General features: G+C 46.9%; 1 protein-coding gene across 9 annotated transcripts in view; it reads left to right on the plus strand.

The window, feature by feature from the left end:
- Positions 1-243: 243 nt before the first annotated feature.
- The window catches only part of EXD3 (exonuclease 3'-5' domain containing 3), a 213,873-nt gene continuing 189,699 nt past the window's right edge, over positions 244-24,417 (plus strand). For 4 of the 9 annotated variants that reach the window (XR_004244042.1, XM_032130570.1, XM_032130579.1 and 1 more), the window contains exons 1-2: positions 245-370; positions 3,379-3,445. The gene's annotated coding sequence lies outside the window, so the exon portion shown is untranslated. Of the gene's footprint in view, positions 371-683; positions 801-3,378; positions 3,446-3,860; positions 3,936-24,417 lie in introns of those variants that run through there. The other 5 variants (XM_032130571.1, XM_032130580.1, XM_032130582.1 and 2 more) reach the window with 5 other exon arrangements.

Consider the following 24,417-nt stretch of genomic DNA (forward strand, 5'->3'; position numbering starts at 1 on the left):
TGCTGCCGCAGCCAAAATACCGCTTCGGGAGCTTCTTTGAATAAGATATTTAATGTAAGTTTAACCTGAATGAAATAGTAAATATTCTCACGGCCGTGTGTAGTGCGAGTTAACTACAGTAAGTACGGTAGGTGTACCCGGCCTCGTGCTCTGGTAAATACGGTAGAGCCCCCCCGCCCCCCGGTCACGCGCTGCCGCGGGCGACATCGCCCCCTGCCGGCGCTGCGCGTCAGTGCCCCGGAACAGGAGACCGGTGGGGGCGCGGCGCCGCGCGCGAGGCGCTCCGGAGGCGCTCGGGTTTGCCGCGCGGAGCGGCGGGGAAGGCTTTGAGCGCCGGACCGTGGCTGTGGGCGCTTCCGGCCGGTGCCAGGTGAGTCCCGGGGGCGGCTCCGAGCGGGCCCGGGCGGGGCCGCCGGGAGGGAGCGGGGCCGTGCGAGACCCCGGCCCGCCCAGGGAGCCCGCACCGGCGCAGCGGACCTTGAGCCTCGGGCGCTGGAGGAGCGGCGAGCGGGCGGGCGCGGCGGGGCCGCTCCGGGTGTACGCACCGCACGCCGAAATAAAGCCACGAAGCGGCTTCGGGCCTGCCGGGGCGGAGCGGGCTGGGCCAGGCTGAGGGGCTGGGCAGGGAGCCCGTGCGTGCGGGGAGCGGGGCGGAGGGAGCGCGGTCAGAATTACGGGGATTACACCTTCCAGCTGCGCGGAGCGGCGGGACGCGATCAACAGGAGTTACACGGGCTTGAGCGAGTTAACTACAAGTTAACAAACCAAAGGAATCTGTGGCAGTCCGGCCCCGGGCGGCGGTGGGTTTCGGTTTTAAACACCCTGCTACTGATTTGAAATGTGGAGAATGGGAAAGAAGAGTCAGTGGAATTGGAAGTACCACGAGTGTTGTCCACACATAGAAAGATAAAACGTGTTTTAGGAAAAGAAAGATAGCTTGTTAACGCGATGTCAGCAGCAGGAGTGGAATAAAATGAGCGGGTAAAATTTTGTGTGTAATTAGATGCTGCAGGTGCAATGAATGTAGAAATTAAAGGCTGAACCACATGTGCGTGGAAAGGAGATTCCCTCCGCTGGTGTTCCTTCTCGGGAAGGGATTTCAGCATCTAAATCAACTGATGAGTGCTTGGAACCACATACTTGCATTTTCTGAGGAACTGAACTCTAGTGCAGCCTGACAGGTTAATTAACAAAGGTGGTGGTGGTGTGACACAGAGTGTAGGAATGACCTGAGGACAAACCCTGCCTCAGCTGTTAAATGGAAGCCGTGGATGAGTGGGACTCAGCTGCTGCACTGCCCACATCTTGGTTCAGTCACTGGCTGAGCCCAAGGCAGGTTTGTGACCTTTGCTGTTCGAGGTCCTGCTGGCACCGAGGGGAGCTGGGCAGTGATAAGGTGCTGCTGCTGTGGCCGGGCCCGACCGGCCTGGTTGGGTGGGCCCAAGTGGCAGGAGGATCTTGGTACCATGCCAAGGCTGGTGCCCAGGACAGCTTCCCATCACAGTCTGTGTAGTATGTTTTTAAATAAAAATACATTTTTTGTAGCTCTCTGAGGATTCTTGGTGGTCTGACAGCCTCCTCAAGCAGCTCCCTTGGTAACCAGGAGCACTGGAGGGAGGGCTGGTCGCAGAGGAGCTAAGGAACAGAAATACATGAACAGAAACACGGCATGTGCCAGGGGCTGAACATCCTCCAGGTTCACATGTTCATCTCTTAGTGAGTGAATGTGTAAGAAATTGATACAGTGTTGGAGAAGTTATGGCAGATGTCAGTGACAAAAGTCTGAAAAATTGTGCAGAAAACTGAAAGAAGGGGGTGTGTATACGTGGGATACTGGAAGTCTGGAAAGCTGTTTTCCCGGAGGATAAAAGTCTTTGGTTCTTTCGGAATCCACGTGGAGGCTTCGTGTTGCAGTGTGCCCAAAAGGCATTAACTTGGGCCTGGCAGGTGAGAGTCTTGTCCAGGTGTTTGAGGTCAGGAGCAGGGTGTCCTTTTCCCAGCTGTGCAAACTGGGAGCTCCCTGCTGGGAGGCCTGGGGCAGATCCTCTCTGTGGGCTGCAGGTGAAAATCAGGCAGCCTGATTAAACCCTTCCTATGTCATTACAGCTTCTTCAGTCTCGGCTTTGCTACTCACTTGGGCTGTTGCTCTGGGCACAGCCCTTGGTGCTGGCTCTCAGCAGGAACAGACCTGTTTGAGGGTTGAGGCAACTGCCTCTGTAGCAGAAGAAAAATTCATGTGTTGCTAATTCTTACAGAATAATCCTCCTTGCAGTTTCCTGTGTGAGGAATAGGTGGGGAATGAAGGTAGAGATAGATGAAGTGTTTTGGAATCTGATCAGACCAGGAGCAGTTAAAAATCCTTCAACTTCTGTCTGATCACCTGTAACATGAGGGCTCTGTGCCTTCTCTGACCAGTATCCTGTGGATGAGGTTGTGTATTCCGTGCACTTACCACACCGTGAGCGTGAAGAAGGAATTTGCTAATGAAGAAAAAGTAGAATAAGATAATGGAGATATTATGCAAAGGGAAAAAATGTCTAATTTATGTTGTGTAAACATTTGAACAGTAGCAGCACAGAAACCGGTTTGAAACTGACATCTCAGGAGTGGTTCCTGTTGGTGTCCTGCTCTGGAGCTGCTATTCCTGCAGGCTGTACCTGCCCCTGCTTGTCGTGGTAGTGACTGACTTAAAAAATGCATCAAAGCCTCTTTTTTCTCTCATAATATTGCAGCCAAATTCTGTGTCCAGTGCTTCAGTCCCTGAGTGTGTTTGGGGGAGCAGAGCTGTGGGTGTGTCTGCACAGGTGAGCTCTGGCTCCTGTGCAGGTCACTGAGCTGGGCACTGCTGTGGTTCTTGTCCCACGTTACTGAGCCAGGGCGAGAGAGACCCAAGCTCCACATGGATTTCATGCATTTAAATAATTTCCTCTTTATGACATCTCCAGCTCTGCCAAGGATATGAGGGAAGGCCTCGAAGAAATGTGCAGCTCCTCCCAGGAGCAGCGGAGAGGCAGCTTTGACCTCTGCTCTCTGTGACAGGGACAGCAGCCAGGGAACAGCTGGAGCTGGGCCACTGGAGGGTTAGGCTGGATATCAGGAAAGGTTCTTCCCAGAGGGTGCTGGGCACTGCCCAGGCTCCCCAGGGAATGGGAGAGGAGCACCCTCATAGCACCTCATGATGTTAACATTACAGTAAAGATGCTTAGCAAGAAGTAAAGAAGTTGGCAAGCATGCGAGAGGGGTTCAAGGAAGAATTTGATGCCTCCCCATGTCTGTCTCCCAGCCTGCACTCAGCCAGGCGCTTGCAGGGGACTGTGGGGCTGAGGTGCTGAGTTGCCGGTGTGCCAAGTGCTCACAGGCCTGTTTGCTTCCCCACAGCTCCTGGTGGCAGCGGGATCCCCCAGACATCGCCCAGCAGCTGACGCAGTCACCGCCCTCCCTCGGGGTGAGTTTGCCGCCTGGGCTGAGTTTGCCTGGTCTGTTCGGAGGTTTCTGACAGACATCTGGCAGGATGGGGGCAGTGCAGCTTCAGGAACTTCTGCCCCTTTGCGTTCTGTCTTGTAGGAGCTTGGGAAAGGATCATTTGCACCGTCTGCTCCCAGCTGGGGTGTTGAGGGACACTGAGTGGGATGCCTTGGTGCAGGACACGGGGAGGGAGGGGGCAGGAGCTGCAGAGGAGCTGCTGTGACTTGTGAGCCTACACTGAGCAGCTGTGCTCTCCTGGCATAGCTGTAGGTACAGCTTTACGGGGAAGGAACAGCCTGATTCTGACAGCGTGATGCTGAGATTATTCCAGTGAATTTCTGTTCTGAGGATCGGCGTGGGGTTTGTTTCTCACTAAGAACTTCCTTGGTTTGCAGGATGGTTTATCAGTTTACATGGCTGGGTGAAAGGGAACTGGGCAATAAACCATGTGTCTGCTGGATGAACTTGTGGTCAGTCCTGTTTCACTGCTGCAGCTTGTGAGCACTCTTGGGTGCAGACCAAAGAGTCACTATTTTATGGTACACCAGTGTATTAAGGAATATATTCAAGCAGATTCCATTTTGATATGTGAACCTCATGGATGATATTAACTTATTCTTGTAAAGTTTGATTTAACTACATATGTTAAAAAGTTATCCAGCAATTCCTTACGGATTGTGTAAAACTCAGTTTATCTTAAAAAGTTGTACTGGGTTAACTGTCACCTGACTCGGTATCCTTTCTTCTCTTGGAATGGGAGAACTGTGAATTTTCCCGTCTTTCTCTATAGTCCTGCTGCCTACTGAGGTATTTACCAACGAGGGCTTGCGGGGCAGTGTAAAATGTCTGTGCAGGAGCAGTCACCAGTCAGTGTCTATCATCTGCTTCCCCCTTTTCAAGTGGAAACAAGGCTCGTTTTGCGTTTTCCTGGTGTCCCTGGGTGTGTGAAATGCAGCTGCAGCCTCGTTAGAGGGCACTCTGGAACCATCCACGGGAGCGAGCAGCCACATTCCCCACCAGCTCTCCAGAGAAATCCTCCTGCAGATGTCCTTTACCCCCAGAGCAGAAAGTGGGAATCTGGAGCTGGATTACTCTGGGTACTGATGGTCCAAGGCAGGACGGCTTGTGCTGTGGGCTGATTTCATGCTTGTGCTCCATATGGAACCTAGCAACAATGTATTAGAGAATTCACTGCAGTTTTCCAAGTGTGAATTAATGAACATGCTTTTCTCATGGCCTTTACCCCATAAACTGCCCTGACCCTAAACATATATCCATTTTGGGACTTTTTTTTTGGTTGCTATTGTCTTTTAAAAAGTAAATTCTGGAGAAAAAAATAAGGTGCTTCAGAAACTCTTGGTCAGAAACTCTTGGGTTTTAGTACCAGCCCTTCCACCAGTTCTGTCTGTGCCTTTGACAAATAGTTTGTTGTGTCTCCTTTCACTTTCCTTCTGTCAAAAAGAGGATAATGATTTTTACCTTGGGAGAATTAATCAATGTATAAAAAAGTGCTTTGAAATCTGAAGTGGTTTAGAATTTTTTGAAAATATAATTAAAATACTGAACAAAGCAGGAGTCAGAGAAGTCAAATTTAAGACCATGATTATTGTTCAGCTGCTTTGGTGGTGCTTCTGTTCTGGCAAGATTATAGAGCGAGATCATTTGCATTACTTTTGATTTCCTGATATTTTTAGTTTTTTGTCCAAGGAACAGCATTCTTTGTATGCAGGAGTCAGATTGTCTGTAAACACAAACATAATCTTACCTTTGTCCAAACATACCTTGTTTTGCTTTTACAAAACCATACCAAACCGGTGGGAGCCAGCAGCTTTCTGAGCAATTAGCACTGACTCATCCCCGCCCTGGGGAGGCTTGGCAGAACCCAGGCCGTGTTTCCTCGGCTGGAGCCATCCCTGCCGGGCACAAACCTCATCTTTAAGGTATGGCTTCGCTCAGCCTCTGAATTCCCTGTGGTGCTGTGGGAGCAGCGCAGGTGGCAGCTGGGATCTGTCACCGCTCCTTGGGGTGCTCCTGTGCCTCTCCAGGATGGGAGAGGAGGTGTGGCATGGGGGTGATGGGACAGGTCACAGAGCAGGGCAGGGACAGCTATGGACACACCCAGCTGTCCGGCTGCCTGACCAGCTCTAGCCTTCCAGACTGCCATGGGTGTCCTGCCAGGGAGCTGTACTCCAAGGAGCAGCCTTATTGTCTGTGGGGTAGGGACAGTAAACACTGACCACAGGAGTGTTTATCAAAGCAGCTTCTGTGCTCCAGCCAGGAGACAGCACGTTCTCTGGAGTCCTGATCCCTATGCAGGGCTTCCATGAACTCTGCTGGCCACGAGACTTCATTCTCCACAATCAAAGCAGAATAATTAGAAAAAGTACTGGTCAGGCCTTCTTTTTCTGCTTCTAGCTTTTAATCTCCTCTTGCACCTTCCCTTTCTGTCCCACCAGAACTTTCTGTCCCCTTGGTAGCTTTTTGGCAGAGAGGGGTTGCCTGGAGTAGAAGAAAGCGGAGCTGTTCCTGCTCAGGGGTTCTCCAGCATCCCTCTGTGGGAGAGCACAGGAGGAGGCAGCAGGAGCTGGCTGAGCCATGTGGGTGGCTGCAGGTGTGTGGGAAGCAGCGCTGTGAGGAGATGCTGCAGCCTGTGAGGCAGCTGATGGCACAGGGTGAAAGCCCCTGCAGGCGGGTCTGGGCTGGGGATCCTGGCAGAGCCCAGGGACAAAGGCAGGCGCTCTGCACTTCCAGCTCCCACTGCTCTCCTGGGAGGGTGGCACAGCTACTCTGGGCAGAGGGAGTGGGTCAGGGTCAGAGAGCAGCTGGTGCTGATCCAGGGCTGATGTGTGGCCCCTGGATTCTTTCAGGGAGCTGGGAATACAACAGCAGACAAGGCAGGCTGGGATGGCTTTCCAGTGACTGCATCAGCTGGAATTTCTGAGGAACCTTTTATTTGGCTGGCTGGCAGATGGATTTTAAGGTGGAATGGAGCGCACAGGGACTCCTCTGGCAGAGATAAAAACAGTTGCTGAGCTTAAAGCATTTCAGCTGTGGGACTGGGGACTGTGGTTTTTAGTGGGTTTGAAGAGTGTTTCTTGTACTCTTGTGATTTCTGTAAGTGACTTTAGGACTGACACTGAGTGGCAGAGGCTTCAGCCAAAATCTTCACCCCCTTAGTGTTATCCTCCATCCCATATCCAAGTCCCTCTCGTGTTTTACCTCAGTTTGGGTGTTCCTAAAAATGATGGTAATCCAGGAGCCAGGGATGTTACAGACCATACTTAAGAGGAGCTCCAGGCTGCTTGTAGGAAACAGTTTCTTCCAGTTTTGAGTAATATCTCCCAGAAATTTTCTCACAGAACATCTCTGTGGAACTGAAAGTTTCCTTTTCTGGTGATGCTGTTTTGGTTTTTGTCATTGTTTGAAGAGCAGCTGTGTTCTGTGGTGATGTGTTTGCCTGAGTTGGCCAATGCCATCCCCACAGCACGATGTGTTGAAGGGAATTCGTTGATGCTTTAGCTCTGAAATCAGCTCCAGGTACAAATGGGATTTTTATGAACAGGAGTGGCTGCAGTTCTTAGTCCCATCTATAGTTACAGTCCAGTGTTGGACTCAGGAAGTTCTGCCAAAACCTGATTTTTGCCCAGCAGCACAGGGGGGATCTGGAGGCCCAGTGCTGGTTCTGAGCAGAGTTTTGAGGCTGGTGGTGTGAGTGGGGTTTCTGGAGCCCCTCCCTGCTGTTCCCTTGCCCCCACACTGACCTTCTGACAGGGCAGGTTCTTGTGCTGGGCTCAGCAGCCACTGTGGGACAAACAGTGTGTGATAGGAGAAGGCAGCAATAGTGCAGAGTGTGTCCAGCTTGAAAAAGAGTGAAAAAGCTCCTGCTAATAGAGGTGAAGGGAACAAATACAACTGTAAAAACACAGGAGAGGAGCATAATAGGGAAATTTTGAATTTTGGGCAATTTTCTGCCTAATGTAATGATGTAATGGAGCAAGAACGACTTTTTCCTTCCTTTTTTTTCCTCTTGTTTCTGTAGGAGCCCAATGGTGCTGTCTGGCTGATTTGTCAGAGGTTTAAGCACCAAAAAGTAACTTTTTGGTAGCTTTTAAGTAAAGCAAATGCAAAACTTTGGGTATATGCTTAAAACTCACAAGAAAATGAACAAAAAAGAACAAAAACGAAGAAAGTATTTTGTGTACAATGTCCAGAGCAATTTTAAAATACTCTTGTTCCATGCCTAAATAAATGGTTGTTTCAGCCAAAGAGAAGTCTTTCCTCATGATTTATTACACTAATCTGGATATAAGGCCTCTGAGCAGGATTGTCAGTTTATTAGAACAGCTTTCTTTCTCCTTTCAGATTTAATCCACATGTTGTTGTATCAACAGAGCCTTTGTCTCTACTCAGCTATGAGTTATCCTTTTTTAATAATAATAAAAAAAAGTGAAAACACATGTTTTTTAACAGCCTTGTTACAAAGAAACATAGGATGACATAGGGAGGGATAATCAGCAAATGGTGACTCTGATTTGTAACTTCAAAGTGGTGGTGCTTATAAAAGGGTGAAAAATGGCCCTTTCCCATCTGCCTGGGGCAGTGACTGTGGCAAGCCCGGCAGGGACAGGAGGAGGCAGCATTATCTTTAGCCAGGATTTCCGAGGTTTTTTCCCCAGCTTGTGCAGTGATGCTAAACATGCTCTTTTTAGTTAACTCTAATTTCCTTCCTTTTTTTTTAAAGGGGAACTTATCTGGAGGTGTATGTAATTCACATTTCCTTCCTTCCTGCCTTCCTCCCCTGCAGAGAAGTTCTTTCTTGGACCCCTTCTGTTTTCTAAATGGAGAGGAATTACTCTCAGGAAACTCATGAGTTCGGTATTATTCCTGTACTTGGTTTTGTGAGAAAACATTTATTTTGAGTATAAATGCTTTCTTGATACCTGCCTGAGGGTTCAGAAGTGCATGTGAGAGCTGCTCAGTGAAGCAGCTCACTGATGATAACCTTTCCTTGGCCCTCTCACCCCACTGACTCCTGCAGCTTCAGGGATTAGTGCTGAAGCACCTCAGCACCTCCTGAGCTGGCAGCTTGGGGGCTGAATGTGGCCAAAGGCAGAGCAGTTCCAGTACTGGTGATTTTGGTGCCAGCCTGGTTTCTTCCAGCCTATGCTGGCCCCCTGGAAGTCATCACAGCCCCCTTTAATTCTCTTGCAGGTGTCAGCACAGCAGCTCCTGCCTCAAGTGTCAACAGAATCATTTGCAGTGGTGTGATTTTAAAAGAAGCTGCTAATAACGTGTCTTGAAACAGAAGGAATTGGTCTGGCATTTAAAAAATGTGGCATGAGCCCATTCTACTTCCCAAAAGTATAGAAGAGAGTAAGAAAAGATCCACCTTAAAGGTTTAAATAGAGAAGGGGAAAAGAAGGTTGTGTCCTTGCTGCCAGAAGCAGATGCAGGGATAGCCTGGGATATTGGAGCTCTGGGGAAGGAGAGCTCTTGCTCTATCAGACAGATCCCTTGGTCCATCTTGAGTCACAGAATTTCAGACTGATTTAAATTGGAAGGGACCTTAAATCCCATCCAGTGCCACCCCTGCCATGGGCAGAGACACCTTCCACTGTCCCAGGCTGCTCCAAGCCCCATCCAACCTGGCCTGGAACATTTCCAGGGATCCAGGGGCAGCCCCAGCTGCTCTGGGCACCCTGTGCCAGGGCCTCCCTGCCTCACAGGGAAGAATTTCTTCCTAATCTCTAATTTAATCCCACCCTTTGGCAGTATGAAGCCATCCCCCTTGTCCTGTCACTACCTGCCTGTATAAGAAGTCCAGGCAGCATTGGCAGAGCCAGGCAGTGCTGGTAGAGCTGTGCCAAAGCAGCAGGCTGTTCCTGTATGAGGCAGCTGAGAGACAATCAACCCCCTGGCTGTAAACTGTTTGAGTGTTCCTTGCACAAGAAGGAAACCCCCTCCTTGGAGCGTGGCTGGGGAATGCAGATGGGGGGCTGGGTTTGTTTTCGTGCTCGCTGGCCTTATGCCACTGCTGCCTTTTTCTCCCAGGCTGAGCACACCTCTCCAACGTCAGATAAAACACAAATCTTGGAGGACTGGACTTTGCAAGCTCTCTCAGAGTCACCTGTCCTCAAGTCTGCGTTCTACCAGCTGAAGTTCTCCACGCCCTGGTCCTACTGGGTACTCAGATTAGGTTTGTTTCCTTTGCAGTGTATCACTGTTCCTGATGGCAGCTGGCCCTGTTGCTTCTCAGAACAGCTTAGAATGCAATCATTTCCAGAGCAGTGGTAAATGGGGAGGGGATTTGGCTTGCAAGAAGAATTTCTTTGTAGGTGGATTTTGCAGGGCACTGTACTATGTTGTGCTTTCATCTAAAATACCTTTGGGCAACCTCATCCCATTTTGAAGTTGGCCATTCTTTGAGCAGCTGATTGGATTTGAAAGCTCCAGAGGTCCCTCCCAAACTAACTGACTCTGATTCTCTTTTCTTGTAGAGTTCCGGCAAAGATGCTTCTTTTGGCTTCATTTCCATCTCCTTTCATGCTCAGCAGCTTTCATCATGTTCCCATCATAAGCAGTTCTTTAAACTGAAGTGATGTGTAAACATCAGGAACAGTTTCTAAACTGTAACATGAGTTTCCTTCCCTCATAGTTCAGACTTCTTTTATGCTGCCATATTCAGATGATATGAAAAATCAATTTTCCTGTATTACTATGTATTAAGAGCTAACAGCTTTTTTTTGTCCTCATACAGAAATGTTCTACCATGGGGCAACAAAAAGAATAATTCTCTAAAAGTTAATGGGTCTTGTTTTCAAATCAGCTTTGTTCCTGTGCACTCTTTGTTGGAAAGCTGCAGAAGAAGGAAAGACGAAAAGAGCCTTGTTATTTGGGATCTATAGGATTATATTGTTACTGCCTTTTCAGTGAGTTGCATTTTTGCATTTAAAACTGGAGTTGAGGGAAAGATACTCTTTATGGATATTGGTAACTATTATCCAAACACTTTAGCTCATACTTGACTTCATGTTGTACAGCATTTTGCTTAAAATCTAAGCAGTTGTTTAAGTTGCTTTGACTAGTAGTGGACCTAGTAACGTGTGTTACTGCTGCGGGAGCTGTGTTCTGGACAAGGCACTGCTGACAGTTTGCTGGCTCGCCTGGATTTACAATTTTTTTCTGAGGGCAGAACAGGATGGCGGGGCAATTAAATGGAGTTCCATATACCAAAAGTATAATTTATGACATGTGTCCTCAAAACTGAAGCTGCCTGATCTCGGAGTCGCTGCCTGCTGCGTGCTCAGACCTTAACCTCTGTGTTTAGATTGCCAATGTGGTGCCAATTAGTGGGACTGGGATGCGGACACTGAGGAATATAACTCACTTCACATGGGCTGCCAAACAACTAGCAGATGTTGAGCTAATGGGTCTTGGCTACTACCAGCCTGACTTGGATTTCAACCCAGAGGTGAAAGAATTTATTTCTCTCTCATTACCAATTCCCTTGTCCTGAGCATCGGGAATTCCTTCCAGCTTACTCTGGGAGATGATGTAAAACATTTCCCCTCTCCCTCAAACCTGTTCCCAGGGTGTCCTGTACATTGCTTTATTTTTATGGTAATTTGCCACCTCTGGTATGTGTTAGCCTACAGGGTAGGCTTGATGGTCCATGGGAAATGAGGGTGTGAGCTCAAACATACTGGAATCCTGAACAGGAGAGCTCTGTGTGCGTGTGAGGTGGGTCAGGCACTGTCCCTGCAGCCATGCTCAGAGCTGAGATGGAAAGCCCATCCCAGGATTACTGTTACTCCTTTGAGTAACAAAGACTGTAAAAAGTGGTGGGGTGTGGCTTGCTGGGATGTTGCCTTTCTCTGTTCTCATGACTGGATATTGTACTCTCAGACCCTGGAAAATGTGTAACTGCAGGCTCAGAGTTTTCCTTCTGGTGCTGAGTCAGTGGTGGAGAATGGCCTGGCAGGTTCTGTGGCTTCCCTGGTGTGATTGAGAGGAGCAGGCAGTAGTTCTTGCTCAAGTGAACCTGGAGGAGACTGAGGCGAGACTCACTGCAGTTACAACTTCCGGCGAGGGGAAGAAGGGGGGCAGCTCCGCTCTCTGCTCTGTGGTGAACAGGGACAGCACCCAGGGAGCGGCTGGAGCTGGGCCAGGGCAGGCCCAGGCTGAGAGCAGGGAAAGGTTCTTCCCCCAGAGGGTGCTGGGCACTGCCCAGGCTGCCCAGGGAATGGGCACGGCCCCGAGGCTGCCAGAGCTCCAGGAGCGTTTGGACAGCGCTGCCAGGGATGCCCAGGGTGGGGCTGTTGGGGGGTCTGTGCAGGGCCAGGGGTTGGACTGGATGGTCCTGGTGGGCCCTTCCAGCTCAGGGGATTCTGTGAAAGTACAAGCATAGTAAGGGGATCTTTGTTTCTATAACCTCAGCAGCTTCAGGGACAGGGACAGGGAAATGGGGGGCTCAGCTGAAGGAGCAGTAGCACTGAAATAGTGACTGGTACCTAAATCCCATTTTTACCTCTGTACAGTCAGCTGATGTGTTTGATCAGTGTGTGCAATACTAGGGCTGATGCTTTTTGTTCTCTCTCCAGTAACTCTGTCTTTTGTTCTGTGAGGATTTAGCCTTTGACATAAAGATGCCATCTGTACCATTCTGTCCAGCATTCAGGTCTTCAGCAATTTCTTTACCTTGCTCGTTTCCCACTGCAGTTAAAAGGCAGTGCTATTCCCATAACAGGTGTTTAAAAAACAAAATCTTACTTAATGAGAAGTTTTCAGTTGTAGCTTATTTTCTTACTGGCATGCTTGTTGGAGGTGTCAAACATCATCAGCATCAAAGTCAACAGGAAGAGTTGAGTGAGGGTTAAATAACTGTCACAGTTGTTTTTCAGTGAGCAATGAAAATAAACTGCTTGCAAGGCCCTGTCATTTCTTGCTTTTCTTTGAGGTTCTAAAGAAAGTGTTTCATTCAGTGATGTATTTCATTCTGAAATTCCAAAGAGAGCAATTATTTTTAATTCCATGGTATGAGCAGATCTGGATCTGTCCTGTGGATTTATCTTTCTGGATGTTTATGTATTTATTAAGGACAACAAAATAGAAGCAATGCAAAGAATTATTCTGTACTTACATGATGAATAATAGCTAAGTGTTAATTACCTTTCTTGAAGCATAATTAACTTTCACATTTTCTGTAGAACAAACAGAAAACTCAGCATGATAAACCAAGCAATAAGCTGAAATACCTGCTTTTTGAGACAGGAAAAGTATAGAATTATAAGGACTATGGAGCTTTAAAATAGGAAAAACAATGGGAGAAAACTGGCACCCCAGTCCAAGAATGACATCCTTGGGAAACATCTGGTGAGGGAATCTAGAGAGGGGGAGATAATTCTGACTTTCTTCTGGGAATTGTGCACAACTTGGTACAGAATTGTACTGCCAGTGAACACAAGTGTACTTACAGATCCTGCAGAAGTGAAATCCCTTGATTTGCAAAGGGAAAATGTATCAGAATGAGGCAGCAGGTTAAAAAGAAACTGAAAGGAGCAGTGACAAGGGTGAAGCCTTTGTAGCGAGCTGAAGCTGATTTAAAGGCTCTGTGCTGGAGAGGAAATGCCTCAACTCTATCAATTGCTGTGAGAGAGAGAAGTTCTGATGAGAAGCAGCAGGGAAGGAAGGCTGGAGAGGCAGGGGCATCCTTCCAAAAGCTGAAGTCATGACCAAGTGAGGAAGATAGAAAAGAATAAACACTTTCAAAAGCTTTCAGAAAGTATAAAAAGTAACAGTTCTTTCCCAAATGTGTTGGGAATAAGAAGCTTGTCTAAAAGCTTGAAAAACCCCATGGAGACCAGGGTGTGAAAATTCAGGAGGTGAAGCAGAAGGAAACACTGAGTTTCTGAGGCATCTACGTTGTGCTTGGTTTCCTTACTGGGACCCATCTCAAACCCAACTATTAGTTTAAGAATTTAAGAACACAGTGAGCAATACCTGCCTGCAGGGACCAGGATGTCAGAGCCTAGGAAGGAGTCAGAGAAGGAACTGTTAAATAATTAACACTTGTATGCAACCTTTCCATTAAAACCTCCTCACTCCTATTAGAAAACAGACAGGGCTGATATGATGCCAACTTGAAGGAGAGTTCCAGGGAGCTTGGGGAGCAGCAGACAGAAATGTGGCTTTGTATTGTGCAGCACTGTCAAAAGAATAATACAGATTAGCATGAGCTGGCACTTGATTTTATATGGATGTGGAGGAGTCAGCCTGTCTTTTGTAAAAGGAAGTTGCACTTGAGGAATCTTCAAGGACAAACATCTGGATTCGAGTGTTCCAGTGTGTGTGGTATCCTCAGATTTTCTAACAGCTTCTGGCATGGTCCTGTGTCACAGCATCTTAGAGCAGCTGCTTTCCTGGGGATAAGAGGATGTTCTCTAGCAAACCAGTGGCTGGTTAAAAGGTGACAAAATGTGTAGCAGTGATGGTTGTTCTACCCCAGAGTGGTTACCACGAGAATGACAGGGGAGTCTCAGGAGACTCAGAGTTTTCCTTCTGGTGCTGAGTCAGTGCTGGAGAATGCCCTGGCAGGTTCTGTGGCTTCCCAATGGATGGAGAAATAACAAAGTCTGAGCAAATTCAAAGCGTTGGCATAGTCAGATCTAAAGCTGCAAAAGTACCCACCCTCTGGTCCTGTGTGATTGGAACACAAACCAGCGGGTTAAACTCTGTGACAGTAAATGTGGAGAAACATGTGAGAAAGCTGTGGCTAAAGGAGGTACTGCCCCCCCCCCCCAGGAACACATCCTGGGGCAGTTTGCAAATGCAGAACATCTAGGCCTGAACACAGGAGTGGGACAAAAGATAAGCTGTTGTTTCCCATTTCTCCTTAATTCCCTAACCAGAAGTATGGACATCAAGTGGAAGTTCAGGAAAAAGAAAAGGAAACACTGCTTTGCCTGCTGAGTACAATGTGGCAGCTGGTGCAACAAGACTCTGGTACCGATGGTTTGCAGGGAAGTGGTTGGATCCATTCTTGGAAGAAAGGTCAACAAGTCTGTGTTGTACCAGTACAGAAGCCCTGGCATGTGGAAATCTTAAACTACAGGCTGCTGTAGAGTCAGGGGCGGTGTTGGGGACACAGCTGCCTGTTCTGAGACATGGCACTGGCCAGGTGAAGGTGTGATCTGACTTGGGAAGGCTCCTCTTCAGTGCCTTATTCTCCTGAACTCTATTTTACTGGTTTTGTCCTTGCCTGTTTCAAGCTACTCCCTCCTCTCTCAGATGCTCCTCTTAAAAAAAAAAAAAAAAAAAAAAAAGTTTGTTTTTTATGAAAACACACTTTTCTGTCTTTTTTTTTCATGTAGTACATTGAGTCGTCATCTGTGTAACTTCAGTTTATTGTGTTTGTCTACAGACTGCTTGGACAGAAAATAGAGCTGCTGCTTAAGCATTTCCATGTGTTCAGACGTATTGTTCAGCTATATCCTTCACCTAATGTAACTTGTAAAAATAAACATCTTTGAAGTGTTATTTTTATGTGTTGGTGAAGAGTTAATGGAACTAGAAAATGTTCCAGACCAATGTCTGTCCCCTCTGTGGATTTTGAGGAGGCCATGTCATGTTCTGCTAGTTTTTAAGCAACCTACAGCTTCTTATATAGGAATTTGAAGGGTGATTAGTTGATCCCTCCAGGAGACTTCGCTGAACACAATCCTCCAGACATTTGAACACAGCACAAGACTTGAACGTTCGCAAGTTTTCCATTTATGAGGGAGTTGTTTGTTAAAAGTGGGGAGAACAATCCAGCCCCTGCCAAGTACATGCTAGGCTTACACAGCCCTGCTGGCCTCAGACAAAATGTGTTGTCAATTTTGGTTTATTTAGGGCAGATTTGCAAAGCTGGTGTGTTGATACGACACGAGGGAGTGTGTGATAAGTCCCATCTGTGCAAGCTCCGTTTCCTATAGGCTGCCTTGCACAGATGGCCTGCTCGAGGATGGTTTTAATTTCACACTTGAAGCTGAAAAAGCCAAGTTTGAGGAGATGTGCTATATGTTGATTTAGTCACTGGTAAACCCGACATAGATAAAAGTGTTGGTGAAGGCGTAAGTGGCAGGAAGGAGTAGTCACCTCTGTCTCCTGGCTCAGCCCGTGTCCGCCCACCTTTTCCCTTGGAGCAGGTAAAACTCTACCTCATCTTTTGATTCTGTCTGGGGAATTGAACCATTTTATCACTGCAGGAAGAAGTTACTGGGAGTCCTGTCGTGGAGGATGTTTGCTCCTTGTCTTCCATGTGAAAACATGCTTAGATGGGAATGCAAATTGTGCTAGGTCTCATTTTGTCTCCTTTCTACTTCCCAGCCTTTCCATCACTGGTAGAAGCGAACAAAATAGGAACAGTGGGGTGAAGTTAGAAGAGCCCAGTACTGAGGCAGACTCTGTGGCCTTTATGTACAAGAAGAAATCAGTTCTAGAATCCTGCAGAGTGTGGGAAGAACCTTGAGATGCCCCAGGAGCCTGTTGATCGTTCCTGGCTGAAGTTGGCCAACATCTCCTTGGTGTGTCTGTGCAAAGCTCCAAAAGCAGGATGGAGATAAGGCTTTGCTTTTCCCTTGTTGCTCTCTACAATGCCCTGACAGGAGCTTGTGGGTCAGTCTCTTCTCCCAGGTAACAAGTGACAGGACAAGTCTAGTCCTGCATCTTGGCATGCACTGCACAAGCAGGATGAAGGAGCTCTGTTCAGCAGTACCTTGTGACAGCAATAGCTGTGGCTGCAAGAGGAATTTAGGGCCCCCAAAGAAATTGAAGTTTGACCTTCTAGCTGTTCTTCACTGAGCAGTTGCAAATCAAGGTTTTTCTGAGGCTCTCAACTTGGCCTGATTTTCAGTGATTTTAATGAGAATGGCAAAGCCACATCCGGGTATGGAAAACATAGGTGTTTCAGAAATGGAGGAAATGCTTATGAAGGAATTTTCTCAAGTAATTCAGTCTGCAGTTTCCATCAAGGAAATATCTGCCAAGATAAAGTTTTGTAAAATTATGAGCAATTTCAGATCACAGGGGCATTACAGTCCTGCTGTTGGGGTTCTGCAAGCCTGGTTTATAATGACTTATGCCTTTTCTAGAATGGAAAATAGCTTGGAATCAACTAGTTGTGTGCCTAGCCAATATTCACATGTTTCAGTGTTGGCTTGCTGCTGCTGTGCTGTGTGTGGTGTGGTGTTTCATGGGATTCTTTAGTCTCTTTGGGGTCCTGTTTTAAATGCCACCCCTCCCCTTGGTGTTCCAGTCCAGGAGAACTGCAGTGCTTACGGGTCTGTGAGTGATGCCCTGAGTCCTGCATCTCTTCCCATTGCCTGGAGTGAGACCAGGCACTGCATTTTTGGATTAGGGGAGTGAGAAGTTCTCGGGAGGGAGTGAAGGTTGACATCTGCTGTGGGTTTGTGCCCCGCAGGGCTGCTCAGCCCAGGATCTGTACAGCCAGAGGGGACAAGTGTCTAAGGCATGAGTCTAAAAGGGCATGAGTTTTATCCAAAAATGAAGGATCTCCTAGAAGCGTGCGTCCCTTGAAAACAGGGCTAACTGGAGGAGATGTCTTAAACGAAGTAGAGGAGACAACAAGGCAACGTACCCTGCCAAAAAAGGACCTTGCTAAAACCAAATCAATGAATTCAAATGTTGCCATTTAGTAAACAATGGGAAATGGCTTTCAGAGCAAAGTCCTTGAGAGTGCTTTCCCCATTTCCTGTCTCTTCTGGTGTTGGTTCCCATTCCCTGTATTGTTGTTACAGCACTCGTCAAGGAGCTGCTGAGGTTTAACCATGGAAAAGCCAAACTCTGCCATACGTGGAAAGAGTTTTGCCAGAACCCCCGAGGCAGAGTGGATGCAAAGCAAATCCGCTTCATTTTTCCTTCCAGCTCCCATCTGTGCTCGCACCAAACCCCACGGGGATGTGGTTGGATAGCCCTGCCCAGCAGGAGACAGGCAGGACCCTGCTGACTCTGCTGCCCTGAGGATGGGGTGGGAGACTGTGGAACTCAACAGGAGGCTGTACTGAGGTGGTTCCAGTCCGTTCCAGCTGACAAATTGTGCGTTATCTCCTAGCCAGCATTTTGCTGAAATGGCTCAGTAGATGCATGTCCTGGATCTGTTTCAGTGAGCCCAGGGTGGGTTTTGAGGCAGAGAGGACACCCTGCCCTGGTCACCAATGCCTGTGTCAGTGTGACTTTCAAGAACTGGACCTGCCTGTGTTCTGGAAATGATGGCTGAAGTGCTCTGTGTTAGTGAACTGAGATCTGAAAGGAGATTTCTTGGGAGTTTTGGACCCATCCTTGCCAAATAATGGTATAAGCAGGTGTACACTAGTGCTCCTAAAGCTTCATTTATTCTTACTGGTCCTATTATTGCCAAAAAAAGGAGCTGGCAGGTACCCAAGTGCCATTGAACCATCTGTAGATGGAAACTCCATTTCATTCTCTGGAAGATGGATATCTTCTATTTCCTGTTAACTCATCCAGATTCTGCACATTACCAGGAAATACTTATGTCATCTATAAGCATTCATAAAATGTAGCCTTGGATTATGGAGCATTCATGAATATTAAAAAAATATAAAGGAATATGAAGAATAAAAGAATGAGAGCAGTATAGAGGTCCTCTTTCATTGATCTGTGACTGGCAGAAGTGTTGCTTGTCTTCCCCAGTGCATCCATCCTGCTTTCTGGAGCTCTAACAGTGCAGCAACATCAAAGCTGCTCAGTCACTCCATTACTTCATTTAATGATTGAGATATGGAGTAAATGCAGGATATAGTGCATTTTTCAAATATCCACTTACACTGAACAGAGCAACAGGAATGGAAAACACAATTAATGCAGGATATCAGGTAGGTTTGAGCCTGACCTAATAGTGCCCCCAAACCTGTGTTTCTTTCAAGTATTTCTTAACTTCAGGCTTTAAAAGTAAATTTTTGCAGATTGATGTGAGGGGCTTTGCTGGGGCCTTAAGGAGCAGATTGGAATCAGTGGGACATGGAAACTGTATGAAGGGTTTGTGTGACTTTCCTTCTTTGCTCGGTGACAGTTGCACAGTCAGTTCTGGTTTATAGAGCCCAGATGAAATGGAGACCAGGATCTTTTCCTACTGAACTCGTTGTTGCTGAAGATTTAGCGCCCTCTTGGAATTAGGCCTGTCTGTAATTTCTGGAAGTGTTCCTACCCCACTGCTCGGTGTGGCCAACTGCAGGACATGGATGTTCCCAACGCTGCCAACCTGCCAAATTCCCTGGAGAGCCCTTGACCAAAGAGCTGTGGGAGGTTAAAAGGATATGGCTCCCTGAAGTCCTTTCCAGGCACATGCTCTCATTGTTCTTGTAATTGGAAAGGATTTAAATGACAATCCATGCTGGTGGCAGACTCAAAGCTCTTCTATTCATTTGATATTTATTAACTCCTCAAGAAACAGCAGCAGTAAATGTAGAGGAAGGTACACATTAAGTTTCTCCAAGGCTGAGGGCTTATCTTCCATCATTTTGGGCAACAGATTAAAATAATGAGAAAAGGCATGGAGGGCTTCAGCAGATTTATTTAACTAAAACCTTACTCTTTTCTGCCTTTGAGCAGATGACCTAGAGAAGTTTATTGGTAGTGGCTACAATTAGTGCCTGATGATTCTGCTATCTTAATGATCACAGGATTTATCCCATTATCCCAGTAACTACTGCTGAAATTCATGGAAAGGAGAGCAAGATCTGAACTCTCTTACAGCCTCCACCAGAGCTCAGCATTCATCTCTCCAAATCCTTCAGAGGTACCAGTAAATGTGGTGAGCCATGTGCCTGGGATACTGGAAATCTCTGTGCTTCCCAAAGCTTTCCAGAACCATCCATATTCAGATTCTGCTTAATCACAGAAATGGATTAATCTGGTGTGCTTGTGTCTGTTCTTTTTCTGGAAACATAAGAACAAAAGAAATTGCTGGAGTTTTTCATCTGATGTAACAGCCAAAAAAAAAAAAAAAAAAAAATAAAGGAACTTCCCCAGAGCCTTGCATTCATGAAATCTGATCTTTCAACGTTCCTGAAATATCTGCTGATCAAAACTTTGTTCCTTTGAAAAATGGCTCAAATGTCCTTTCTCAACATTCAGTTCTGTATTTTGTCTCTTTGTTCTCAGATGCTTTTCAGCTCTTCTGGCATTTCAGTGGGATGGGGCTGGGTTTGATGTTTAGGCTCCCATCTGCTGTATAGAGTTGGTTATTAGAGAAATAAGGAACAGGAGATGGGAGGGATTGTGACCAATCTCTTCTAATACCAGAGTTGTGAAGCTTCAAATTCCTTCCTGCAGGAGGGGAAGGGTTTTTAATGGGCCAATGTGCGTTTACAGAGGGCTCATCCCTGGATTAAACTCTTTATCCCTTTGGTAAGTGCCTGTTTATTTGGATGTTGTGGCCAACCCCATTAGTCAACCAGTGAAAGGGAAGCTCTGGCCTTTGGTTTCTGCCACAGCTGCATCTGCAATGGCTGCTGTGATTTGGATGCCATGGTGCTTCACAGAGGCCTGATTGGATCCTGATTGGTGCCGAAATGGATTCTGTGCTTGTTACAGTGGTGGGAACCCTCCACAAGGAAAAGTTGCTGGTGTGTCTGCTGTGCTCCAGTGAACTGGAGTGAACTGGAAAGGGTGAGACAAACATAGAAAAGCAGTTTGGCCAGCCAGCCATTTTCCATGTTTCCATTGCTGCCATCTCTCCTTGGAAAAGAGTCACTTCTCCCACATATGTGTCTTTAAATATTATGTTCCTCTGGCTTTTTTTTTTTAATCAACTTCAGACCTCTTGTTTTCCCCAAAAGCTTTATTCTGTGTCTCAGTTTTCCTCTCCTCAGTATCCCTGGTGAATTCTGCCTTAGAAAATCTGTGGACATAAACTGACCCATCATTAATATGAAAATAAAATAACAATGACAAGACCCTCCCAGATCCCTTTCAGTCTTTGGTGTGGTCTGTCTTAAGACCATACCCATGCTAGTGAGGTACCTGGGGCTCATATGGGGCAGTACTTAATGGTAACACCACAAATCCAGTGGTGAGGTCATGGTCTTCTCTTCACAGAAATCGGATCTGGAAATTGTCTTGCTAACACGTTTAATCCATTTCCTTGCCATTGTCTGATTCTTTCCTGCAGTACATTTGTTGGTGGTGTGCCCAGTCTCTCATAAAATACCCACGCAAAAGCGCTTCCAATGTTTCCCTGAGGACTAATTCCTTATATTGATTCTCACTCTTTCAGAATTTTTTTCCCAGAGACTCAGCCTACCTTTTGCTCTTGCTTCATTTCCTTGCTGCCCTGCCTGCCTGCTGGTGTGGTCTTTGGTATTGCCTGTAAAGTTCAGGCTGCACCCTTCACGTCAGGTCTCCACTGTGCTCAGTCTGAGCTTCATCCCAAGGGGCAGCTGCGATCTCTGCCCTCTGTGACAGGGACAGGACTCAGGGAATGGCTGGAGCAGGGCCAGGGAGGGTCAGGCTGAGATCAGGGAAAGGTTCTTCCCCCGGAGGGTGCTGGGCACTGCCCAGGCTCCCCAGGGAATGGGCACGGCCCTGAGGCTGCCAGAGCTCCAGGAGCGTTTGGACAAGTGAAAGTGAGATATGTAGAGCAGTACCATTCTGAGCTGGAGTTTGGGTACCTATTCCAAGAGTCGCATGGAAATTGTGAGAGTTGGTGAGAATAAATGGTATCACAGAACCATCACAGACCTTAATGATCATCTTGTTCCAACCCCCTGCCATAGGCAGGGACACTTTCCACTAGGTATGATTTAGAGTTAACTTCTGGTGAAGTTGTGTTATCAGATTTTGATCCCATTATAGTTTTCTGTAATCCTCCTAAGCATAGGTTTGTAAGCATTTTTGCACAGGTCTCAGTTTCTACTCACTGTGCACAGTGATAATCTAATACTGGGATTTTGGAAAGACATTACTTGTGAGATGCTTCTGAAGTCTGGAAGTAGTTTTTAAGAATGATCTTGGGGCAGAGTCTTTACAGAAATAAAAGGCAGTTACATGCAGTATTCCTAGAGGCTGGAAAAATGTGTTGCTGCAGTTTTTAGTAACAGTCTGTGAGCGAGATCCAGAAAAGTCCGTTCTTGGCTGAGACATTCATGTTAACGGAAGGGTTTTCAAAGAACGCTCTGGGAAGTCATTTCAGGATACATAAAAGTTGTAGCCTGGAAGGGGGCTTACATGTGTGTGGTTTTAGCAGGGGCAAAAATCCTGGCTCCTCGGAGCTCCTGCAGAAGGGAACATGATGTTCTCTTTAGAAGAAGGGCACTGAAAGCACAGCTGCTCCCCAGCACCGCAGAGCTCAGAGCATGCTGTGCAGCTGCAAATAGATGTGATGGGGAAGTTGTTGTTGGGTTTTGGTTGAGGTTTTTCTTTAATTAAAGCTGTGGTCTAAACTTGTTCACATCAGTGTTTGCAGTCTTGCAGTGCCAGCCAGTGTATGCAGCGTAAAAACTCCACAGGACCTGCAGACCAGCTGAACACCTTTGCTTTTGCAGCCTCCTTTCCTTTGGAGAAAGGGGGTTTAGCCTAAAGCTCCTCCTCCTCTTCCCCTGGGTATGGATGCACAGGCAGCCCTGGTGATAATCAGCCAGGGGTGAGATTTGGTTCTGGCAGAATGGGTTCCTGCCCGTTTCCACGGGTGGCCCAAGAGCAGCTGTTCCTGACAGCATTCTGCTCCTTTGGAGTTGTTCTTCCTCCCTTGCATGCATGTCCCTCCCAAATCAGGACTCTCTGTGACATATACAGGATTCTATTAACTAATAAAATAGGATTCATTACTTAGGGTGATCTCTTGGAAGCATGTTTGCTGCTGGCTTGCAGATTCTGGCTTTCTTTCTTTGTTTTCTGTTTTCTTTAATTTTACCAGTGAAAGACTTTCTCTCTTGAGCTGTCAAATATCAGTGTAAAGGTTTTGAGATCTGATTTAGGTTAAGTCTCTGTTGAAAATGGAGCTGATTCTGCCTCGAGGTGAGAGAGGAAGATTAGATGAGCTTGTAAGAGCCCTTCCAGCTCTGCTTTTCTCTGATTCTCTAATACGTCTTCATGCCACTTGTTATTGACATCACAAGTGCAACTGCCTGAGAACGTGCCACCATAGCAGCATTGCCAGGCAAATTCAGTGACATACTGTATACTCAGTACAAGCTTGTTCCCAAGAGTCTTCCAACCTTTTCCACCATGAAAATAAAAATAAAGAAGATCAAGGAATTATATCTGTATTTCATTTTCAGTTTGGTCAAATTCACCAGAATTTGAGAGTGTAAAGGATGTGGAAAGAAGGTTTTTGTCCACCCAGCCATCTGGAGGAGAATATTGAAGGTCCCTGGAGAGGCTGTGTTATGCAATAGCCAAAGCTCATGCCTTACCTTCAGGAGCTGGGGATAGGAAACATGTGGAGGGTGAAGGCAGGATGTAAACAGTAAAGCATGAAAGAAACACTAAAGCTGGCCTGGGTACAGCCTCATGTTGTGAGTGTGAGATCAGGCAGGGAGGATTGCGTTACTCAAACAGGAAGCTGGAGGGACGTTTCTCCAGTGTCCATCTGTTCATTATCAGCTATTTGTTAGGCTGGGCTGATAACGAGGAGACGTTTGTCCTCTGGCTGTAGCATTGTCGTTTCTGGGACAGTCAGTCAGAACCACAAACTCACTCTCCTGTCTGGTCCCATAGGACCACATCTGAATCTCTGGTTTGGTCTGGTGAAGCCTGGAAGAAGCAACCAGCCCTTCAGCCCCAAGAAAGGGAAATCTTTATCTACCCTTTGTGCTGATCAGAGCCAGATGTGTCGTGAGGAGGACAACAAAGTCAGCAGTAACAGATGCCCAAATGATGAAGCTGTGACTGTCACGTGTGCTATGCAGAGAAACAGGAGCTTCTGAAAGATCTTTTAGTGAGGGTCTCTTAATTATAATAGCTTGGATAGAATTGAATAGAAACTCATAAGGGCAGAAACAGAATTGTTAGGGTTTTGCCCCAAAAAAATCATCATTCAGCAGGAAGAATATTCTTGTTGCTGTGCCTGAGGTCTGGGGTTCCTGTGCAGGGGTGATAAGGGAGGCACCTGCAGCTCAGGCGTGCAGCGTGTGTTGTATTTGAAACAAGAAGAGCAGGGAAGCAGAGATGATTGTATTTGTATTTCAGAATCACCCCTGAGAGTAACTGCCCTCACCTGCCCTGTCTGCAGCGTTTCATCTCACAGCTGATGTGCGGGAGGCAAATACTGGCTGTCTAATTTTCAGGACACTTCCATTAAAGGTTTTAAGCCAGGGGTGTTTCACAAATGGGAATTCTTTTCATACAGCTGGATGAAAATTTCTCACAAGTTTTCCCTGAAGCCACTTGAAGTCCCCTTCTCCAAAGTGGGAAATTAGTCCTGTTAGTAGGGGAGTCACTTCAGTTTAATTGGTGAGCTGATGGGAGAGGGGTAGAAAATGCCCAGTGCCATGTTAGAAGTTTTCTGTGTCCTGTAGTCAGGCATTAAACACTCCAAACAGTCTTGTTTTATCAGGTAGTTGCTGTTGTTTCTGGCAAAATGCAGCTGATGAAATGCACAGCTTGGCTCCCCGTGCAAACGGAGCCCTTCTGAGGAAGCGGGGACTCCTCACCATGAGTAACTGATTAGTACCGGATTGCGAGAACTCGTAAAACCATTTGGAGTTGGTTGGAGAAGTAAGAAATAAAATAAAAATCTAGAATGAATTGCAGATGTGTGTTGTAGATTTTAAACTGGGAATCCTGAAACTACTTGCCTAAGCTGAACCACATTAAGGGCTTGAGAAACACCAGGTCCATGGGAATCCTGTGCTGTTGGCATGGTGTCCACAAGCCTCTGTTTTTCAGGCTAGACACCACATTTTCAGCTAGAGACTGTTTGGGTTCCAAGCAGAT

Source organism: Corvus moneduloides, chromosome 21, assembly GCF_009650955.1.
Source record: "Corvus moneduloides isolate bCorMon1 chromosome 21, bCorMon1.pri, whole genome shotgun sequence".
Classification (NCBI taxonomy): Eukaryota; Metazoa; Chordata; class Aves; order Passeriformes; family Corvidae; genus Corvus; species Corvus moneduloides.